At 39.6% G+C, this 22,669-nt stretch overlaps 1 protein-coding gene and 1 non-coding gene across 3 annotated transcripts in view; one reads left to right on the top strand and one right to left on the bottom strand.

The window, feature by feature from the left end:
* FAM168A (family with sequence similarity 168 member A) overlaps positions 1-22,669 on the bottom strand; it is a 212,312-nt gene that overhangs the window by 131,661 nt on the left and 57,982 nt on the right. The window lies entirely within an intron of this gene.
* On the top strand, positions 4,777-4,849 carry TRNAR-UCU (transfer RNA arginine (anticodon UCU)). The gene has a single exon. It is a non-coding gene; the product is annotated as a tRNA-Arg (tRNA).

Genomic DNA, 22,669 nt, shown 5'->3' with positions numbered 1-22,669 from the left:
AGCCTTAGGGATAGTAGTCATTTTCTGCAGTCACCACCTCTATTATACCTTAGAGTTCTCTTTTTATCTCTCTTAGTAGTTAACTACTTTTTACCTAGTTAACAATTCTTTATATTAAATTTTACCTGTTTCAAATTAATGGTGTGACTTCTATCACTTCAACTGGACCCTGACTGCTATAAGTAGGATAAATGCTATGATACTGCCCATGGAGTCCAGCCTCCGTATTTTACAGATAAGAAAACTGCAGTTTCAAAGATTGAAAGTAATCTGCTCAAGGTCACACACTTGTAGAACTGAAACTATATAACTCCTATATCCTGACTCTCAATAAATAATAAACATGTATCAAACACTTGATAATAAACATGTATAATAATAATTAATAATTAAACATGTATAATAATAATTAATAATTAAACATGTATCAAACACACTTCTTCTGTGTCCAGGTTCTATGTTGGCTGTTGAAAACACAAGAGATGAACTATAATAAATCCCTGCTCTCAGATGGTCCACTATCTAGACGGGAAGACAGACACTAAAAAAAAGAGAAAGTTCTAGGGAGGGGTGACAAACACCAAGACAAAAAGAAATTACTAGTTCTTTGAGGCTAGTAAGAGATGCTTCCTAGGTGGTCTCATTTTACCACACTTTACTCTCTAAGCTGAAGGATTCCTGAGTTGAATAGAAGGTTAACTTGAAAATAAATCTATAACCAAGGCTCAAGAAATGCAAGTAACCAAACAATAAACCTCCACTCTGGGCATAATCAGAAATATCACTAATGGAAAATCCTTCTAGAATAGGAAGCGACACAGAAACAAATTATGGATGAACACTTGTTGGTACTAACTTAGGAGGGAATTGCATTGGCTTCAAAGGGCAACAGGAGTTTGGAGAAGAGAGGTAATTATACTAAATAAGCTCTGAAGAAAGGCAAGCAAGAATAGAGAAGAGATGCAGGCTGCTTCAGAGAACACTTGCATATTAGGAAGGATACGCCTATGGTGAGCAGATGCTGGCACAACATGATAGAAAGGGACCCTGGAGCCCTAGACCAGAGAAGAGGCCTGGTTTACCTTACTCTCTAGTTCTAGCTGAATCAAGCTGCCCACTGCTTCCCTCAAAACAACAAGCTCCTTCATCTTTCTGGGATTTTGCACATACTGTTCCCTCTGCCTACAATGCCCTTCATTTCTTATCTATCTAAAGATCTGACCCTTCTTGCAAAGCACAAATCAATCATCATCTTCACTGTAAAGTTTTCTCCAATCATTCCCTGTACCCTTGATCTGGGCAAAATGAATCATCCTCTGTTCAGCACTTGTTGTATATCTCTCAATTATAGTACTTTCTTTTGCCTTGGTTGGTTGATTGGTTGGTTGGTTGGTTGGTTATTTATTTATTCATTTATGTATTTATTTATTTATTTATTTATGGCTGTGTTGGGTCTTCGTTTCTGTGCAAGGGCTTTCTCTAGTTGCGGCAAGTGGGGGCCACTCTTCATCGCGGTGCGTGGGCCTCTCACTATCGTGGCCTCTCTTGTTGCGGAGCACAGGCTCCAGACGCGCAGGCTCAGTAGTTGTGGCTCACGGGCCTAGTTGCTCCATGGCATGTGGGATCCTCCCAGACCAGGGCTCGAACCCGTGTCCCCTGCATTAGCAGGCAGACTCTCAACCACTGCGCCACCAGGGAAGCCCCTCAATTATAGTACTTTCTTACACTTAATTTCTTACAAATAATGTAATTATTTGTTTGTGTGTCCCTTCCCAACTGGACCATGAGATTCCTAAGCAAGATATTTCCCAGTGTCTATTATTGCTCCTAGTAAGCAGGAGCTCAAAAAGGTATACAGAATTATTCTACTGAATTGTGTAGACAAACTCAGCCTTCAATCCCAAGAATGAATGGATCTTAGAGCCTTAACGTTCCCGGATTCACGATGAATCCCTCCTGGAGTCCAGAACATTTAAGCTGTACTAGAAACTCTGTTATTTCTACTTGAGAGCTTAAGTATTTCCTTGTGCCAAACTGGCAATGCAACTGTGTATCTTTAGTGCTTCCACTAAAGAAATTAAAGTTTGTTGCAAGTCCGAACACAACAGTTCTTTATCCTCCTCCTTTACATAAATTGGAAAAACAGACTGAGAACTCTAATCAGCTGAAATCTTCCCAGGGAAGAGGACTTGGCTGTTCACTAACAGTTCAAACTACTGCTGTCTAATACCCATGTGGCTGGCATATTTTCTCTTTTGGCAGCCCATTCATATTGAGGGAGGAAGTATCATGCACTGCAATCAGAGAGTAGGATTTCGAGTCAAAGGAAGAGAATGAGTCCCAGCTCTGCCACTCTTTATTTTGCCAAGTGACCTTGGACAAGTCATTTAATCTCAGTGAGCTTCAATTTCCCTGGGGGCGGAAATAGGAAAAATATTACCTGTCCCACTGGGCTACCATAAGGATCAAATGAGGACTATTCCTTATTGCACTGAACTCTCATCTTAGGAATTAGCCTTGTCTTTCTGGAACACACAGAGAACTAGGAAGTAAGTAAAAAAAGCATCTTCAAAACCAAAATAACTGCCTCTAATTCTTCACACTTTACTACCAGTAGAGTCCCTGGGGCCTCACTCTTCCTTTAAAAACATATCTAATAAACTCATAATGTGGGAGCACCACAGTTGAAGGCAGGGTTACTATACTGAAAATAATAGTGTTAAGTGAACTGAACATTGAGGGCCTCCCCACAGCCTTCCCCTGCAGCGCCCCCCACCCCCCAGCTTCCAGACCACTGGCAGCCAGGCCTATAACCTCTAGGAAGGAGACTAGAAGATCCTTCAAGAGAATCTGACCAGCCCTAGTAAAAAGACCTAAAGATACTGACATTGCAGTTGCCCCACAAATAGCCCAGGCAGATCACCATTACAGTTGAGGTCCATAATCAGTAGGCTCCACCCAAGTACTTAAAATTTCCAATCAGCTTTTTAGTATCCCATTTTAAAATACGAACAATCAAGGATTACCAGACATCTGGGGAAAGCTCCAGCATGAAAAGCAGAATTCAGATCCTATTTATATCAGAAGAAATTTGAGGATGCAAGTGAAAAGTTACTTGAAAGAAAGCATAAGTATAATAATTATGCTTATCTTGGCCAAAGTTTACCAATGATTAAAAAATCAGATCAGGAATGGAACAGGACAGAAAGCCCAGAGATAAACCCACGCACATTTGGTCACCTTATTTTTGATAAAGGAGGCAAGAATATACAATGGAGAAAAGACAGCCTCTTCAATAAGTCGTGCTGGGAAAACTGGACAGCTACATGTAAAAGAACGAAATCAGAACACTCCCTAACACCATACACAAAAATAAACTCAAAATGGATTAAAGACCTAAATGTAAGGCCAGACACTATCAAACTCTTAGAGGAAAACATAGGCAGAACACTCTATGACATAAATCACAGCAAGATCCTTTTTGACCCACCTCCTAGAGAAATGGAAACAAAAACAAAAATAAACAAATGGGACCTAATGAAACTTAAAAGCTTTTGCACAGCAAAGGAAACCATAAACAAGAACAAAAGACAACCCTCAGAATGGGAGAAAATATTTGCAAACGAAGCAACTGACAAAGGATTAATCTCTAAAATTTACAAGCAGCTCATACAGCTCAATATCAAAAAAACAAACAACCCAATCCAAAAATGGGCAGAAGACCTAAATAGACATTTCTCCAAAGAAGATATACAGATTGCCAACAAACACATGAAAGAATGTTCAACATCATTAATCATTAGAAAAATGCAAATCAAAACTACAATGAGGTAACACCTCACACCAGTCAGAATGGCATCATCAAAAAATCTACAAACAATAAATGCTGGAGAGGGTATGGAGAAAAGGGAACCCTCTTGCATTGTTGGTGGGAATGTAAATTGATACAGCCACTATGGAGAACAGTATGGAGGTTCCTTAAAAAACTAAAAATAGAACTACCATACAACCCAGCAATCCCACTACTAGGCATATACCCCGAGAAAACCATAACTCAAAAAGAGTTATGTACCATAATGTTCATTGCAGCTCTATTTACAATAGCCAGGACATGGAAGCAACCTAAGTGTCCATCGACAGATGAATGGATAAAGAAGATGTGGCACATATATACAATGGAATATTACTCAGCCATAAAAAGAAATGAAATTGAGTTATTTGTAGTGAGGTGGATGGACCTAAAGACTGTCATACAGAGTGAAGTAAGTCAGAAAGAGAAAAATAAATACCATATGCTAACACATATATGGACTCTAAAAAAAAAAAATGGTTCTGAAGAACCTAGGGGCAGGACAGGAATAAAAATTCAGACATAAAGAATGGACTTGAGGACACAGGGAGGGGGAAGGGTAAGCTGGGATGAAGTGAGAGAGTGGCATGGACTTATATATACCACCAAATGTAAAATAGATAGTGGGAAGCAGCCGCATAGCACAGGGAGATCAGCTCGGTGCTTTGTGACCACCTAGAGGGGTGGGATGGGGAGGGTGGGAGGGAGACACAAGAGGGAGGAGATATGGGGATATATGTATATGTACAGCTGATTCACTTTGTTATAAAGCAGAAACTAACACACCATTGTACAGCAATTATACTCCAATAAAGATGTTTAAAAAAATAATAAAAATAAAATAAAATAAAAAGGTGGAGCAATCAAAAAAAAATAAAATAAAATATACAATAGTCTATTTTTTTAAAAAAATCAGATCAGGGAATTCCCTGGCAGTCCAGTGGTTAGGACTCTGCACTTCTACTGCAGGGGGCCCGGGTTTGATCCCTGGTCGGGGAACTAAGATCCCGCAAGCTGCGCAGCATGGCCAAAAAAAAAAAAAAAATCAGATCAGATGGACTTATGCCATCAACCTGATAATAAATAGCTCCTCCAAACTTAATGGTTCATTTTACTGATGGCTATTCACTTCATCAGGGGTAAGAGGCATATAATAAAATAGAGTTTGCTAAGTCTGGCAAGGAGCTATATTGTATCTGCATTTATTTTTCTAATTCTAAAGATATCTGTTGTGTATAGATCTACATAGGGATGGATTGAGTGTCCCACTGAAGGCACTAAAATAAAGAAACCAATGGGTCATAAAAGCATTAAGAGACATCACTGTGCCTACTAATCACTGATGCTACATGTAGTTAGACATCTGTATGTACAAAATTCTAGATGAACCTAGAGAAGGGAAGTCTCTCATCCCATGGCACCTCACCTTCAGAAGTCAGGGAAGACTTCACAGAAAACACAGTAGTTGAGAAGAGTTTTAAAGAAAGAGTAGAGATTGTCAAGTAAAACAGAAGAACAGGAAAGAGTACAGCACAGCAGAAAGACTATCATGGGCCACAACGTACATGAGGATGGAGAGGTTAAGAAGCTGCAAATAATGCAGTGTCACTAGAGCACAGGCAAGAGCAGTAGGAGATGAGCAGAAATCAGATCAAGGAAGACCTTGTATGTTATACAAGGAATTTAGACTCTAACCTGAAGGCAACTTGGAGCCAATGAAGAGTTTTAAAAAGCAAATAAAGATGATTAGATTTGAATCTAGGAAAGATCATTCTGATGATGATATAACAGATTTTGGGGGTGGGAAAGGGAAGGTTGGTGGCTACAACCTTCCAAGCTATGTACTAACTGTTCCTAAAAGGCAATTCTCACACTTACAAATGCTCAGCTTACTGTGAAGCAGATTATTCTACCCCTAAGAGACCAGTAGCTACCAGAGACACTCTAACGATCCCCCTGAGGAAAGTAGCATCCCAAGGCCTCCACCACCAGGTTCTTTCTTTTTCTCCCCTAAGGTCTTCTTTAAAGGCACAAAGATTGTTTTATGTTACCTTGTATCAGAGTATGTCTCTCAGCCTGGTTTTAAGGAAGATATGCATCAACCCCAAGCCCTCACCTCCCAATTCCCAAGCCCTCACCTCCCAATTCCCAAGCCCTCACCTCCCAATTCCCAATGACTATGGCAATTTTCTGCCATTTCTCAGAGCTATATTAAACTAACACATAGATACATGTGAACACACACACACTCATACACACTCATTTGTATACATGTCTGATTTTCCCATGTACACTCCTTAAGGAGATGGGAGGAAAGATGGAAAGGAATATTTAACAAGCACCAACTTAATGCTTGATTATTTCCTCATTTCTCTCATTTAATCTCTCATTTAATCCTCTCCACAACCTTGAACAAAGCAGATATTTATATTCCCATTTTTAGAGATGAAGAAACTATGTCTCAAAGAGAACAAATGATTTACCCAAGATCACAGAGCAGGTATAAGGCAAAGCTGAGATTTGAAGCCACATGTCTATGGGTTTACCAATGCTTTTCTACTACACCTCACACTAGGTTTCCCTGTACCTTATTTTAGTCATTACTAAATCTCCACTTAGTCATTGAATTGCATTATACTGAGCCACTCACTGAACAGATCAACAACCTAGAAAAACAACCAAACAGAAGAACCAGGTGCAAATGGAAAACTTGGACAATAGACACAGGTAGCAAAAAGACAGAAAAGAAAAAAGAAAAGATGAGAAGAGGAAAAGGAAAAGGAAAAGGAAAAAGAAAATAAGCAGAAGCATCAACATCGACTCCAACAAGCTCTTTGGAGCCCTAGCTGATACTGGCAAGTACAGAAATAGCCGAAACTCATGTTGACAGATCTCCATTTCTAAATCTCGTCTCCTCCTCAGCCAGCCCCAGCAGAGTGCCTGGTAAAATACTGCCTAGTCGGGCACACATTACAAATGAATTCCATTAAGCAGATGCAACCTCTCCCTGAGGCCTTCCCACTCTTACAGAACCACCAGGAACTGGAGAAAGCTTTTGTTCTCCATCTGAACTACTGTCTACAAGCCCTTGATGGTAAAGGGAAATTGGATTTGAGAAGCAGATGGCTTGTCAAAGAGCCTAAAACCTAAGGTGGAAAAGGAAGCAATTCACTAAAACCAAGCATTCCGAAAGACAAACTTTCTCTGAGGTGACAAAGAGTGCTGTCATAGTTATGACTTGCCCTCTAAACACAGGGTCCCCAAAGCACCTTGTAGGAGGGGCTGAAGCCAAGACTCATAGACTAGCTCTAGCTGCACAGATATCATCACAGGTTCATACTAACACTCTAGATTTTTCTAAAAGCAAGAATCACTTGTTTGCAACAACTGTGCTCGGTTACGGAGATTTCACTATAGAAGGATTTTGTTATGGAAAAAGAGTACTATTGTATCAATTAGACCCTAAATATTATAAGGGGAGAAAGAAAGGAACCTGAAGGTTAAATAAGATAATGTGGGACTTCCCTGGTGGAGCAGTGGTTAAGAATCGCCTGCCAATGCAGGGGACAAGGGTTCAAGCCCTGGTCCAGGAGGATCCCACATGCCACACAGCAACTAGGCTCGTGTGCCACAACTACTGAGCCTGCACTCTAGAGCCCTCAAGCCACAGCTACTGAGCCCACGTGCCACAACTACTGAAGCCCGCACGCCTACAGCCTGTTCTCCGCAACAAGAGAAGCCACCGCAATGAGAAGCCCGTGCACCGCAACGAAGATTAGCCCCCGCTTGCCGCAGCTAGAGAAAGCCTGTGCTCAGCAAAGAAGACCCCACGCAGCCAAACATAAATAAATAAATTTATTTTTAAAAAAAGAAAAAAATAATGTAAGTAAAGAGTCTAGAAACTGAGCTGGCACAAAGTAGATGTTTAACCAGTGTCTGCTCAAGTGAACTGAAAAAGAGAAATTAGCATTTGTTTAGTATCTGCTGATTAATAAAAATGACCTAAACAGCTTTTGTATACTTTACCTTGCTTAATCCATAAAATAATTCAGAACAAGTGTTAATTATCCTCATTTTATATATAAGAAGAGAGGTTCAAAAAAATTAGCAACTCACTTGGTCATTTAGTTATTAAGGGACAAAAGTTGTGATTTGTTCACAGTATCAGAAAGTTATAAACTGAGCAAAAAAATAATAATGCCATCTCATATTTGCTTTAAAGTTTTTCACTGCACAGTGAAACATGTGGAGGTAAACAGTGGGCTGGGAATTGGAATACCTGAGTTCTAGACTTAACTGTGCCAAACTGGTATGCAGCTTAAATTAAGTCTCTTCCCCTTTCTGGATTTTAATTTTCTCACCTAACTCAACAGCGGTACAACATTTAACTTAAAGATGAGTTAAATTATCTTGAAATTCCAGGAATATTGTATATACAATCCAGACTCTTTACTGGACAAGAAATGCTCCCTTATTGCCCAGTGTTTACTCTACTCTCCCTGGCCACACGTTCAGGACTAACAGCTTACCTCTACCTGTCCATCAGCCATTAGTAAGCCAGAAGCATCCTTTATGGTACAGCTCCCCACCTGTGCTGGATGCTTCATTAAGTGTAAAGCTGATACTATAGTTTGCTGGAAGCCTGGTGCACAAATGTTACCTGGAGATGAATAAATCATTCCAGTTGTGTTGGGTTGCAATTGTAAGGGTAGCAGCTGTGGCTCTGAAAACAGATGGTCTTATAAGGATGGAGGACTTGGCTCCTATCTGATTTTCCTAAGGCAAGCAGGTTTGGGTCAGCAGGAAGCCTGGCTGGGAAGTGCCAGAGTAGAGCTAGCATTCAGTGATGAGGAAAGATGACAGAAATGCACATGCAGTTTCTTTCCATAATAAATGAATATATCAGAGGCTGCAATTACCAGAATCCCAAGCCCTTACTTTTGTACCTACTCATCAACTTCTAAATCATTTTCTTTTCAGTCCAACACTTTCTTCCTTGATTTTTCAATACAAAGGTGAGTTCAGGGAGAATGCCTAGCAGAGCCCAGGCACAAGAATAGAACTTTAAGATCTGCTGACTAGAACAACTTGAAAAAACAGAGTAAAACAACTTGAAAAAACAGAGAAAAACAAACTGAATTTACCAGATGATAGTGGAATGAGTGTCTAATGACACAGCTGATAATAGTAGATGTGCAGTAAACATATATTTAATAAAGTAATGTGCCAGGCAACATTCTAGGTGTTGTACATATATTGTCTCTTTTAATTCTCAAGACAGCCTTTCTTTTATCTCCATTTTGTATATAAGGAAATTAAAACTCAGAAAAGTCAGGTACTCTGCCCAGTCACACAGCAAATTAAGTGACAGGAGTCAGAAATGACCCCCCAGGGCTAAATGATTCCAAAGCTCTATGCATTGTTTGTCAACCTCCTGTCCAACCAATAATGGCCTTCTTGCGGTTCCTCAAACACAGCTAGCAGATTCCTACCTATGGACCTTTCTGCTTGCTATTTCCTCTACCTTCACATCTTCTCAATGTTTTCTACTTTAGATCATTCAGGGCTCTGCTCAAACACCATCTCTTCAGAGAAGCTTTTCTTGATCATCCCCCCAACATATACTGTTCCCTTACTTTGCTTTATTTTTTTATTATGACACTAACATTGTATTATTTATTAGTTTATTTGTTTGTTTACTGTCAGTCTCTCCCACTAGAATGAAAGATTTTTGAGGACAAGGACTTTTTCTTGGTCACAACTGTATCCCCTGTGCTTAGAACAGTGACTAGTACATTGCAGGTGCTCAACAAATATTCAATGAATCCATGAATGAATTCTGTGATCAAAATCACAGAGCTCTAGAATATTAGTGTAAAAAAGTACTTGTTACATAGCATAAGGAGCACAGGCTTTGCAATCAGGCAGATGTGGGTTCAAGTCTCTAACTGACTATGACTGTGTGACTTTGGACAAGTCTCTAAACTTCTTTAATTTTATCTGTAAAGTGGGTTTAAAAAAATAAGGCCCATAGATCTATTATGATGATTAAATGCAATAAACACATGAAAATGTTTTGTGCAAACTATAATATGTTATATAAACATATGATGAGAAATTATGACAATGAGAAAAAGTTTAGAGACAGTCTAGTCACGGCTTTCACTTTAGAGATCACTCTAAGGCCCAAAAAGGTAAGTGAACTGTCCAATGTCCCACAGTTATTTAGAACCAAACAATAATTAGACTCTAGGTCTCCAGGCAACCAAGCTGGGACACCTGCCATTACCCCCACAAACTAGTTGACCTCTGGTACTCCACTTTCTCTTGATTCTTCTTGTACTTCACTGGCTGCTCCTTTGATCTTCTCAACCCCACCCCCGCCCCACCACCACCTAGGTCAGCGTGTCCAGAGCTCAAATGTCAGATCTCTTCTCTGCTCTATCTATACACATTTCTTGGGTGATCACATCTACTCCATGACTTTACATATACTAATGATTTCCATTTCTGACCTGGACTTCTCTGAATTCCAGACTTGTATATCCAACTGCCTACCCAACATCTCCTTTTGGTTGTCTTACAGCCATCTGAAATGTAATATGTCTAAAATCAAACACTTGACACCCCCCTAAAAACCTGCACCTGCCAGTCTTTCCCATCTCTGTAAACAGCAACTCCAATCTTATAGTCACTCAAGTCAAAAACCTTGCACTGACTTTTCTTAATCTCATAATCCTCAATCTATCAGCAAATTCTGTCAGCTCTACTTTCAAAACATATCCTGATTCCAACAATTTCTTACCACCTCTACTGCTACCACACTGTCTCAAGCTTCCTTTATCTCATTCCCTAACTCTTGTTACAGCTTCCTATCTGATTCCCCTGCTTTTGCCCTTGCCCTATTCATCCCCTATCCCTCTCTCTTCAGAAGCCAAAATGATCCTTTTAAATTCAATTAGAGCATGTCACTCTACTCTGTTCGAAATCCTGCAATGGTTTCTCATCTCAACCAGAATAAAATAAAGGTTATTACCATGGGCTACAAGACACCATGTAATCTGGATCCATTCTACCTATCTGATCTTACCCACTACCACTGTCCTCTTTGCTCATTACACTTCAGCCACACTGCAGTAAAATTACATTTTAACACCAACATTCATGTTGTTTGGGAACCACTCTGAAGTGGCCAAAAGCAAAGACCAAGAATATGCAAGCCTTGGACTCCTTAATGTGAACAGCAGGAACATTCTTTCCCTCCTTGTTGTTCATTGATAAAACTGAGCACAACCCCACCTCAGGGATTTAATGCTTACAGTTCTCTCTGCCTAAAGCATTCTTCCCTCAAACTATTAATATGACGTGTTCCTTTATTTCATAACATCTCTTCTCAAACTTCACCTCACCAAAAAGGCCTAGGTCAACCAATCATATCTAAAAAAGACCCCTCCTGGGAACTCCCTGGCGGTTCAGTGGTTAGGACTTGGCACTCTTATTGCCAGAGGCCCAGGTTCAATCCTGGTTGGGAAACTAAAATCCTGCAAGCTGTGCAGCGCAGCCAAAAATAAAATAAAATAATAAAAGTAAAACAGACTCCTTTTCAATAACTCCCTTTCCCCATACATTGCCTAATTTTTCATATCTCTGCCCACTAGAGTGCCATTGAAATCAGGGACTTTAACTTATTCACTGCTATATCCCCAGTGCCAAGATTGTATGTGCTCTATAATCCATAACAGTAATCAATTTAGCCATTCATTATTTTGTAATTACTATCTTATGTCCTCAATCTAGTCTTCCCCTAAACAGACTAAATATTACTTTCAAATGAAACTCTCTCAATTCTGGATATCCTCTCTGAGAACTTTCAATTCAACTAGTGATAATGTGGAAGTAATTAAAAAAGGAGAGAATGGTAAAATGAAGCCATATTTTTCTTCTTCTGGGATCCTCTTATAATCAGCCAACAAATCAGTAAGTATTAATAAGCACCTTTAGGTACAGAGCACCATCTTATTAAAGAAGGATATTACCTAGCTAGGTAGTAAAACATAGAGAGGCACATAAAAATAGTAATAAGATGGATAATAAACACATGAGAAGATACTCAGCATCATTAGCCATCAAGGAAATACAAACCAAATCACAGTGAAATACCATTCAATTCACATTCACTAGGATGACCAAAATAAAAAAGACAAGTGGTGGAGAGGATGTGGAGAAACCAGAACCGTCATACACTGCTGGGGGGAATAAAATGGTGCAGCCACTACAGAAAACAGTCTGGAGTTCCTCAAAGGGTTAAACATAAAGTTACCATGTGATCCAGCAATTTCACTCCTAGAACTCATTTCCTCTATCTAAGGGAAATGAAAACATATAACACATATCCACACAAAAACATCATATACAAATGCTCACATCAGCATTATTCATAATAGCTAAAAAGCAGAAACTACCCAAATGTCTATTAACTGATGAATAGATAAATAAATGTGGTATATCCATACAATGGAATATTTTGCAGTAAAAAGGAATGAAGTATTGATACATGCTACAACATAGATGAACCTTGAAAACATTATACTAAATGAAAGAAGTCTGGTCATAAAAAGCCAACTACTGTATGATAACTTTTATATGAAATATCCAGAATAGGCAAACCTACTGTAGAAGATAGATTAGTGGACTTCCCTGGTGGCACAGTGGTTAAGAATCCCCCTGCCGGGCTTCCCTGGTGGCTCAGTGGTTGAGAATCTGCCTGCCAATGCAGGGGACACGGGTTCAAGCCCTGGTCTGGGAGGATCCCACATGCCGCGGAGCGACTAGGCCCGTGAGCCACAATTGCTGAGCCTGCGCGTCTGGAGCCTGTGCTCCGCAACAAGAGAGGCCGCTACAGTCAGAGGCCCGCTCACCGCGATGAAGCGTGGCCCCCACTTGCCGCAATTAGAGAAAGCCCTCGCACAGGAACGAAGACCCAACACAGCCTTAAATGAATGAATAAATAAATAAATGAATAAATAAAAATTAAAAAAAAAAAAAAGAATCCCCCTGCCAATGCAGGGGACACAGGTTTGAGCCCTAGTCCAGGAAGATCCCACATGCCGCGGAGCAACTAAGCCCATGTGCCACAACTACTGAGCCTGCGCTCTAAATCCCGCAAGCCACAACTACTGAGCCCACGTGACACAACTGCTGAAGCCTGTGTGCCCAGAGCCCGTGCTCCACAACAAGAGAAGCCACCGCAATGAGAAGCCCACGCACCACAACGAAGAATAGCCCTCACTCGCCGCAACTAGAGAGAGCCTGCGCGCAGCAACAAATACCCAACACAGCCATAAATAAATAAATAAATAAATCTATTTATTTTTGAAAAGAAGAAGATAGATTACTGGTTGCCTAGGGCTGGTGGAGATGAGAGAAGTATGGGGTGGAATAAATAAATAAACAAATTTATTTTTAAAAAAAGGAAGATAGATTACTGGTTGCCTAGGGCTAGTGGAGATGGGAGAAGTTATGGGTGGCTGCTAAAGGGCACATGTTTCTTTTTGGGGTAATGAAAATGTTCTAAAATTGATTGTGACAATGGCTGCACAATTCCGTGAATAAAAAAGCACTGAACTGTACGCTTTAAATGGGCAAAGTGTATGGTACGTGGATTATAGCTCAATAAAGCTGTTATTAAAAAAAAAAAAACTTTAAAAATGTAATCTGGAGGTGCCCGGTGCAGCCATCTTGAACTGGGGTGCCCCAAGCAGCTCTTCGGCACAGGGTCCACGGAGGTGGGGTGTCGATGTGGTAGTTCTGCCCTGTGAGCTCTAGTCTGACGTGTTAGGTATAAGGCCTCTGCACATGGCTCCCTAGAGGTACCCAGTGTTCTGCCTATGCCTCTGGATGGTCTCAAGCTCAGCAGTGCATCTCCTCATTCAGTTGTCTGACTATCCCCATTGGTGTTCAAGTGCATTTGTGGATTCTGTGGAGAAACCTCATAGCTGCCGTGTGGATGAAAGGCTCTTGGTGCTCCAGCCAGGCATCAGGGCCGTGCCTCTGAGGTGGGAGAGCCAACTTCAGGACACTGGTCCACAAGAGACCTCCCAGCTCCACGTAATACCAAACGGCAAAAATCTCTCAGAGATCTCCATCTCAACATCAAGACCCAGCTTCACTCAACGACCAGCAAGCTACAGTGCTGGACACCCTATGCCAAACAACTAGCAAGACAGGAACACAGCCCCATCCATTAGCAGAGAGGCTGCCTAAAATCATAATAAGGCCACAGACACCCCAAAATACACCACCAGACGTGGATGTGCCCACCAGAAAGACAAGATCCAGCCTCATCCACCAGAACTCAGGCACTAGTTCCCTCCACCAGGAAGCCTACACAACCCACTGAACCAACCTTAGCCACTGGGGACAGATACCAAAAACAACGGGAACTACGAACCTGCAGCCTGTGAAAAGGAGACCCCAAACACAGTAAGATAAGCAAAATGAGATGACAGAAAAACACACAGCAGATGAAGGAGCACGGTCAAAACACACCTGACCTAACAAATGAAGAGGAAATAGGTAGTCTACCTGAAAAAGAATTCAGAATAATGATAGTAAGGATGATCCAAAATCTTGGAAATAGAATAGACAAAATGCAGGAAACATTTAACAAGGACGTAGAAGAACTAAAGAGGAACCAAGCAACGATGAAAAACACAATAAATGAAATTAAAAATACTCTAGATGGGATCAATAGCAGAATAACTGAGGCAGAAGAAAGGATAAGTGACCTGGAAGATAAAATGGTGGAAATAACTACTGCAGAGCAGGATAAAGAAAAAAGAATGAAAAGAACTGAGGACAGTCTCAGAGACCTCTGGGACAACATTAAACGCACCAACATTCGAATTATAGGGGTCCCAGAAGAAGAAGAGAAAAAGAAAGGGACTGAGAAAATATTTGAAGAGATTATAGTTGAAAACTTCCCTAATATGGGAAAGGAAATAGTTAATCAAGTCCTGGAAGCACAGAGAGTCCCATACAGGATAAACCCAAGGAGAAACACGCCAAGACACATATTAATCAAACTGTCAAAAATTAAATATAAAGAAAACATATTAAAAGCAGCAAGGGAAAAACAACAAATAACACACAAGAGAATCCCCATAAGGTTAACGTCTGATCTTTCAGCAGAAACTCTGCAAGCCAGAAGGGAGTGGCAGGATATACTTAAAGTGATGAAGGAGAAAAACCTACAACCAAGATTACTCTACCCAGCAAGGATCTCATTCAGATGTGACGGAGAAATTAAAACCTTTACAGACAAGCAAAAACTGAGAGAGTTCAGCACCACCAAACCAGCTTTACAACAAATGCTAAAGGAACTTCTCTAGGCAAGAAACACAAGAGAAGGAAAACACCTACAATAACAAACCCAAAACATTTAAGAAAATGGGAATAGGAACATACATATCGATAATTACCTTGAATGTAAATGGATTAAATGCTCCCACCAAAAGACACAGACTGGCTGAATGGATACAAAAACAAGACCCATATATATGCTGTCTACAAGAGACCCACTTCAGACCTAGAGACACATACAGACTGAAAGTGAGGGGACGGAAAAAGATATTCCATGCAAATGGAAATCAAAAGAAAGCTGGAGTAGCAATTCTCATATCAGACAAAATAGACTTTAAAATAAAGAATATTACAAGAGACAAAGAAGGACACTATATAATGATCAAGGGATCGATCCAAGAGGAAGGTATAACAATTGTAAATATTTATGCACCCAACATAGGAGCACCTCAATACATAAGGCAAATGCTAACAGCCATAAAAGGGGAAATTGACAGCAACACAATCATAGTAGGGGACTTTAACACCCCACTTTCACCAATGGACAGATCATCCAAAATGAAAATAAATAAGGAAACACAAGCTTTAAATGATACATTAAACAAGATGGACTTAATTGATATTTATAGGACATTCCACCCAAAAACAACAGAATACACATTTTTCTCAAGTGCTCATGGAACATTCGCCAGGATAGATCATATCTTGGGTCACAAATCAAGCCTTGGTAAATTTAAGAAAATTGAAATCGTATCAAGTATCTTTTCCGACCACAACGTTATGAGACTAGATATCAATTACAGGAAAAGATGTGTAAAAAATACAAACACATGGAGGCTACACAATACACTACTTAATAACGAAGTGATCACTGAAGAAATCAAAGGGGAAATCAAAAAATACCTAGAAACAAATGACAATGGAGACACGACGACCCAAAACCTATGGGATGCAGCAAAAGCAGTTCTAAGAGGGAAGTTTATAGCAATACAAGCCTACCTCAAGAAACAGGAAACATCTCGAATAAACAACCTAACCTTGCACCTAAAGCAATTAGAGAAAGAAGAACAAAAAACCCCCAAAGCTAGCAGAAGGAAAGAAATCATAAAGATCAGGTCAGAAATAAATGAAAAAGAAATGAAGGAAACAATAGCAAAAATCAATGAAACTAAAAGCTGGTTCTTTGAGAAGATAAACAAAATTGATAAACCATTAGCCAGACTCATCAAGAGAAAAAGGGAGAAGACTCAAATCAATAGAATTAGAAATGAAAAAGGAGAAGTAACCACTGACACTGCAGAAATACAAAAGATCATGAGAGATTACTACAAGCAACTCTATGCCAATAAAATGGACAACCTGGAAGAAATGGACAGATTCTTAGAAATGCACAAACTGCCGAGACTGAACCAGGAAGAAATAGAAAATATGAACAGACCAATCACAAGCACTGAAATTGAAACTGTGATTAAAAACCTTCCAACAAACAAAAGCCCAGGACCAGATGGCTTCACAGACGAATTCTATCAAACATTTAGAGAAGAGCTAACATCTATCCTTCTCAAACTCTTCCAAAATATTGCAGAGGGAGGAACACTCCCAAACTCATTCTACGAGGCCACCATCACCCTGATACCAAAACCAGACAAAGATGTCACAAAGAAAGAAAACTACAGGCCAATATCACTGATGAACATAGATGCAAAAATCCTCAACAAAATACTAGCAAACAGAATCCAACAGCACATTAAAAGGATCATACACCATGATCAAGTGGGGTTTATCCCAGGAATGCAAGGATTCTTCAATATACGCAAATCAATCAATGTGATACACCATATTAACAAATTGAAGGAGAAAAACCATATGATCATCTCAATAGATGCAGAGAAAGCTTTCGACAAAATTCAACACCCATTTATGATAAAAGCCCTGCAGAAAGTAGGCATAGAGGGAACTTTCCTCAACATAATAAAGGCCATATATGACAAACCCACAGCCAACATTGTCCTCAATGGTGAAAAACTGAAACCATTTCCACTAAGATCAGGAACAAGACAAGGTTGCCCACTCTCACCACTATTATTCAACATAGTTTTGGAAGTGTTAGCCACAGCAATCAGAGAAGAAAAAGAAATAAAAGGAATCCAAATCGGAAAAGAAGAAGTAAAGCTGTCACTGTTTGCAGATGACATGATACTATACATAAAGAATCCTAAAGATGCTACCAGAAAACTCCTAGAGCTAATCAATGAATTTGGTAAAGTAGCAGGATACAAAATTAATGCACAGAAATCTCTTGCATTTCTATACACTAATGACGAAAAATCTGAAAGTGAAATTAAGAAAACACTCCCGTTTACCATTGCAACAAAAAGAATAAAATATCTAGGAATAAACCTACCTATGGAGACAAAAGACCTGTATGCAGAAAATTATAAGACACTGATGAAAGAAATTAAAGATGATACAAATAGATGGAGGGATATACCATGTTCCTGGATTGGAAGAATCAACATTGTGAAAATGACTCTACTACCCAAAGCAATCTACAAATTCAATGCAATCCCTATCAAACTACCATTGGCATTTTTCACAGAACCAGAACAAAAAATTTCACAATTTGTATGGAGACACAAAAGACCCCGAATAGTCAAAGCAATCTTGAGAACGAAAAATGGAGCTGGGGGAATCAGGCTCCCTGACTTCAGACTATATTACAAAGCTACAGTAATCAAGACAGTTTGGTACTGGCACAATAACAGAAATATAGATCAATGGAACAGGATAGAAAGCCCAGAGATAAACCCACGCACATATGGCCACCTTATCTTTGATAAAGGAGGCAAGCATATACAGTGGAGAAAAGACAGCCTCTTCAATAAGTGGTGCTGGGAAAATTGGACAGATACATGTAAAAGTATGAAATTAGAACACTCCCTGACACCATGCACAAAAATAAACTCAAAATGGATTAAAGACCTAAGTGTAAGGCCAGACACTATCAAACTCTTAGAGGAAAACATAGGCAGAACACTCTATGACATACATCACAGCAAGATTCTTTTTGACCCAGCTCCTAGAGAAATGGAAATAAGAACACAAATAAACAAATGGGACCTAATGAAACTTAAAAGCTTTTGCACAACAAAGGAAACCATAAACAAGACCAAAAGACAACCATCAGAACGGGAGAAAATATTTGCAAATGAAGCAACTGACAAAGGATTAATCTCCAAGATTTACAAGCAGCTCATGCAGCTCAATAACAAAAAAACGAACAACCCAATCCAAAAATGGGCAGAAGACCTAAATAGACATTTCTCCAAAGAAGATATACAGATTGCCAACAGACACATGAAAGAATGCTCAACATCATTAATCATTAGAGAAATGCAAATCAAAACTACAATGAGATATCATCTCACACCGGTCAGAATGGCCATCATCAAAAAATCTAGAAACAATAAATGCTGGAGAGGGTGTGGAGGAAAGGGAACACTCTTGCACTGTTGGTGGGAATGTAAATTGATACAGCCACTATGGAGAACAGTATGGAGGTTCCTTAAAAAACTACAAATAGAACTACCATACGACCCAGCAATCCCAATACTGGGCATATACCCTGAGAAAACCATAGGTCAAAAAGAGTCATGTACCAAAATGTTCATTGCAGCTCTATTTACAATAGCCAGGACATGGAAGCAACCTAAATGTCCATCGACAGATGAATGGATAAAGAAGATGTGGCACATATATACAATGGAATATTACTCAGCCATAAAAAGAAATGAAATGGAGGTATTTGTAATGAGGTGGATGGAGTTAGAGTCTGTCCTACAGAGTGAAGTAAGTCAGAAAGAGAAAAACAAATACAGTATGCTAACACATATATACGGAATCTAAGGAAAAAAAAAAAAAAAGGCCATGAAGAACCTAGTGGCAAGACGGGAATAAAGACACAGACCTACTAGAGAATGGACTTGAGGATATGGGGAGGGGGTGGGGTGAGAGGTGACAGGGTGAGAGAGTGTCATGGACATATATACACTACCAAATGTAAAATAGATAGCTAGTGGGAAGCAGCCGCATAGCACAGGGAGATCAGCTCAGTGCTTTGCGACCACCTAGGGGGTGGGATGGGGAGGGTGGGAGGGAGGGAGATGCAAGAGGGAAGAGATATGGGAACATATTGTATATGTATAACTGATTCACTTTGTTATAAAGCAGAAGCTAACACACCATTGTAAGGCAATTATACTTCAGTAAAGATGTTTAAAAAAAAAATGTAATCTGGGGTTTATTTCAGGTTCCATTTATCAACATTCTTACCATTCACATTCAAATTAACATTTATTCAGGGTAGGATTTTCATCTCACAGCAGCCGCTATCAAATTGCTCACCAGAGCTCATCTTCAGACAGACTTTGAACAGGTCCTTGGCATTAGAAGATAAAATAAGAGCTTATAAAAGCCAAGCACAGATGAGACTGGCCTTGGCTGTGGTTGCCAAATATATGGAATTTCTAAAAATTAAAATAGTTTTTGTAAAACAGTAAAAAAAAAAAATGTTTAAGGAAAAAGAAAAGTTAACATTTATTGAAGGCTAGATAACCCTCACTTTATTTTACTCAATACAACCAAAAAGGCTGTGAGACAGGGGTTATCAACTCATCCATTTTGCAGGTAAGAAATCCATAGCTCATAAAAGTTAAATGATTTAGGGACTTCCCTGATGGTCCCGTGGTAAAGACTCCACACTCCCAATGCAGGGGGCACAGGTTCAATCCCTGGTCGGGGAACTAAGATCCCGCATGCCGCATGGTGTGGCCAAATAAATAAATGATTTCAGACCTATAGTAAATTATCAGAGCCAGGAGTTGGTCCTGCATTCACTATCTCCAAATCTAGGGCTCTTTCTCACCGCTCATCCCCAACTTCTTGCTAGTAAGCATAATTAAGACCTAGCTGTAGCACTTATTCATAAAAGTAAGTACTAAGAACTAAGAGATCATAAGAACACATATTTATAATCACAGATTAACAGAATGATGATCAAAACTGTATAACACAAAATCCAATATCCCTGCGTTTAACTACTGGGTCAGCAGTGCTATGCTACATGAAAAGAGAGTTGGCTGGATCTGATTCCCAAGGTCACCTATGTGCGGGAAAAAAAGAAAGAGGGAAAGACAAAAAAAGTCCACAGCATTCCCCAGCAAACCAATCAAGAACCATACACACTTTGGACGGGTTTGTAACTGACCTTGGTAATTCCTGAAACAAGACATCTTAATGATACCACCAAAAGCACTTATTAAAAAGCTAGGCTGTGACAAGGAAGTTTTTTGGGGTGATGGAACTATTCTGTACCTTGACTATGGTAGTGATTACACAAATCTATGCATTATTAAATTCTGACACAAAAAGGTCAACTCTATTGTTAACTTAAAAGTAAAATTTAAGGGGCTTCCTTGGTGGCGCAGGGGTTAAGAATCTGCCTGCCAATGCAGGGGACAAGGGTTTGAACCCTGGTCCGGGAAGATCCCACGTGCCGCGGAGCAACTAAGCCCGTGCGCCATCAACTACTGAGCCTGCACTCTAGAGCCCGCGAGCCACAACTACTGAGCCCGGCTGCCACAATTACTGAAGCCCGCGCACCTATAGCCCATGCTCTGCAACAAGAGAAGCCACCGCAATGAGAAGCCGGCACGCCACAACGAAGAGTAGCCCCCGCTCATCGCAACTAGAGAAAGCCCACATGCAGCAACGAAGACCCAACGCAGCCAAAAATAAATAAATAAATGTATAAAAAATAAAAGTAAAATTTAAGAAAACCTGCATACATATTAAAAAGTAAGCTGTTGTGCATCAAAAGACATTATCAACAGAGTAAAAAGGCAACCCATAGAATGGAAGAAAATATTTGCAAATCATACATTGATAAGGGATTAATATCCAGAATATATAGGTAACTCCTAAAACTCACAATAACAACAACAAAAACCTGATTCAAAAATGGGCAAAGGACCTGAACAGACATTTCTCCAAAGAAGATATACAAATGCTCAATAAGCACTGAAATGATGCTCAATATCACTAATCATTAAAGAAACACAAATTAAAACCACAATGAGACACCACCTCACACTCATTAGGACGGCTATTATCAAAAAAAAAAAAGAAAACCAGAAAATAACAAGTGTTGGTGAGGATGTGGAGAAACTGGAATCCTTGTGCACCACTGGTGGGAATGTAAAATGGTATTGCTGCTGTGGAAAACACTATAGTGTTTCCTCAAAAAATTAAACAAAGAATAACCATATGATCTAGCAGTTCCATTTCTGGGCATATACTCAAAAAACTAAAAGCAGGGTCTCAAAGAGATGTTTGTACACCTGTGTTCATAGCAGCATTATTCACAATAGCTAAAATGTGGAAGCAACCTAAGTATCCATTAACAGTGAAGGGATAAGCAAAATCTGGTGTATATATACAATTATTCAGCCTTAAAAAGGAAGGAAATTCTGTCATATGCTACAACATGGATGAACCTTGAGGACATTATGCTAAGTGAAATAAGCCAGTCACAAAAGACAAATACTGGATGCTTCCACTTATATGAGGTACTTCGAGTAGTCAAAATCACAGGGACAGGAAGTAGAATGGTGGTTGCCAGGAGTTGGGGGAGGGGACAATGGGGGGTGGTTGTTCAATGGGTGCAGTTTTACTTCTGCAAGATGAAGAGAGTTCTGGAGATGGATGGTGGGAAGGTTGCACAAGAATATTAATGTGCTTAATATCACTGAACTGTATAGTTAAAAAAACGGTAAATTTTATGAGCCACAATTTATTTATTTATTTATTTATGAATAAATAAATAAATAAATAAGCTAGGCATATGTGGTAATGTTACTTCAAGTAAAATTATAATAATAGCTAATGTTTATGAGTGTTTACTATGAGCGAGCACATTATTTCACTTGACCCTGACCATAACCCCAACTATTAGACCTCTCTTTCACAAATGAGAAGGCTGAGCCTAGTAAGGCCAACCCACTTGCTCAAGATCACATAGCTAGTTAACTCAGACTGAATTCAAACTCAGGCAGTCTGACTCTATAGCCCAGGCCCTTAAACACTATACTACAACATAAAATACTATATTAAATATTGCAGATAGAAGTTGACAAAGATAACTACTCCGGCTAGTCCTGACGACCTAAGCTTTCAACCGAACAGAACCACATTAGAAGCAGACATACTATACAACCAATATAGCAGATTAAAAGCATTGTGGAAACATCAAGAGCATTCTTGTAAAAAAAAGTACATAATTAAATGTAGCTGGCTCCACAGTCACTCCCTTCGGAACCATGCCCCAATGCAGCCCATAAAAGAAAAAGCAAAATAATGACGGTTCTAGATCATCACAGGCAGGAAACACACACACACACA

Source organism: Eschrichtius robustus, chromosome 11, assembly GCF_028021215.1.
Source record: "Eschrichtius robustus isolate mEscRob2 chromosome 11, mEscRob2.pri, whole genome shotgun sequence".
Classification (NCBI taxonomy): Eukaryota; Metazoa; Chordata; class Mammalia; order Artiodactyla; family Eschrichtiidae; genus Eschrichtius; species Eschrichtius robustus.
Note: the sequence above shows the minus strand (reverse complement) of the source record. Positions and strands in the feature narration are given on the sequence as shown.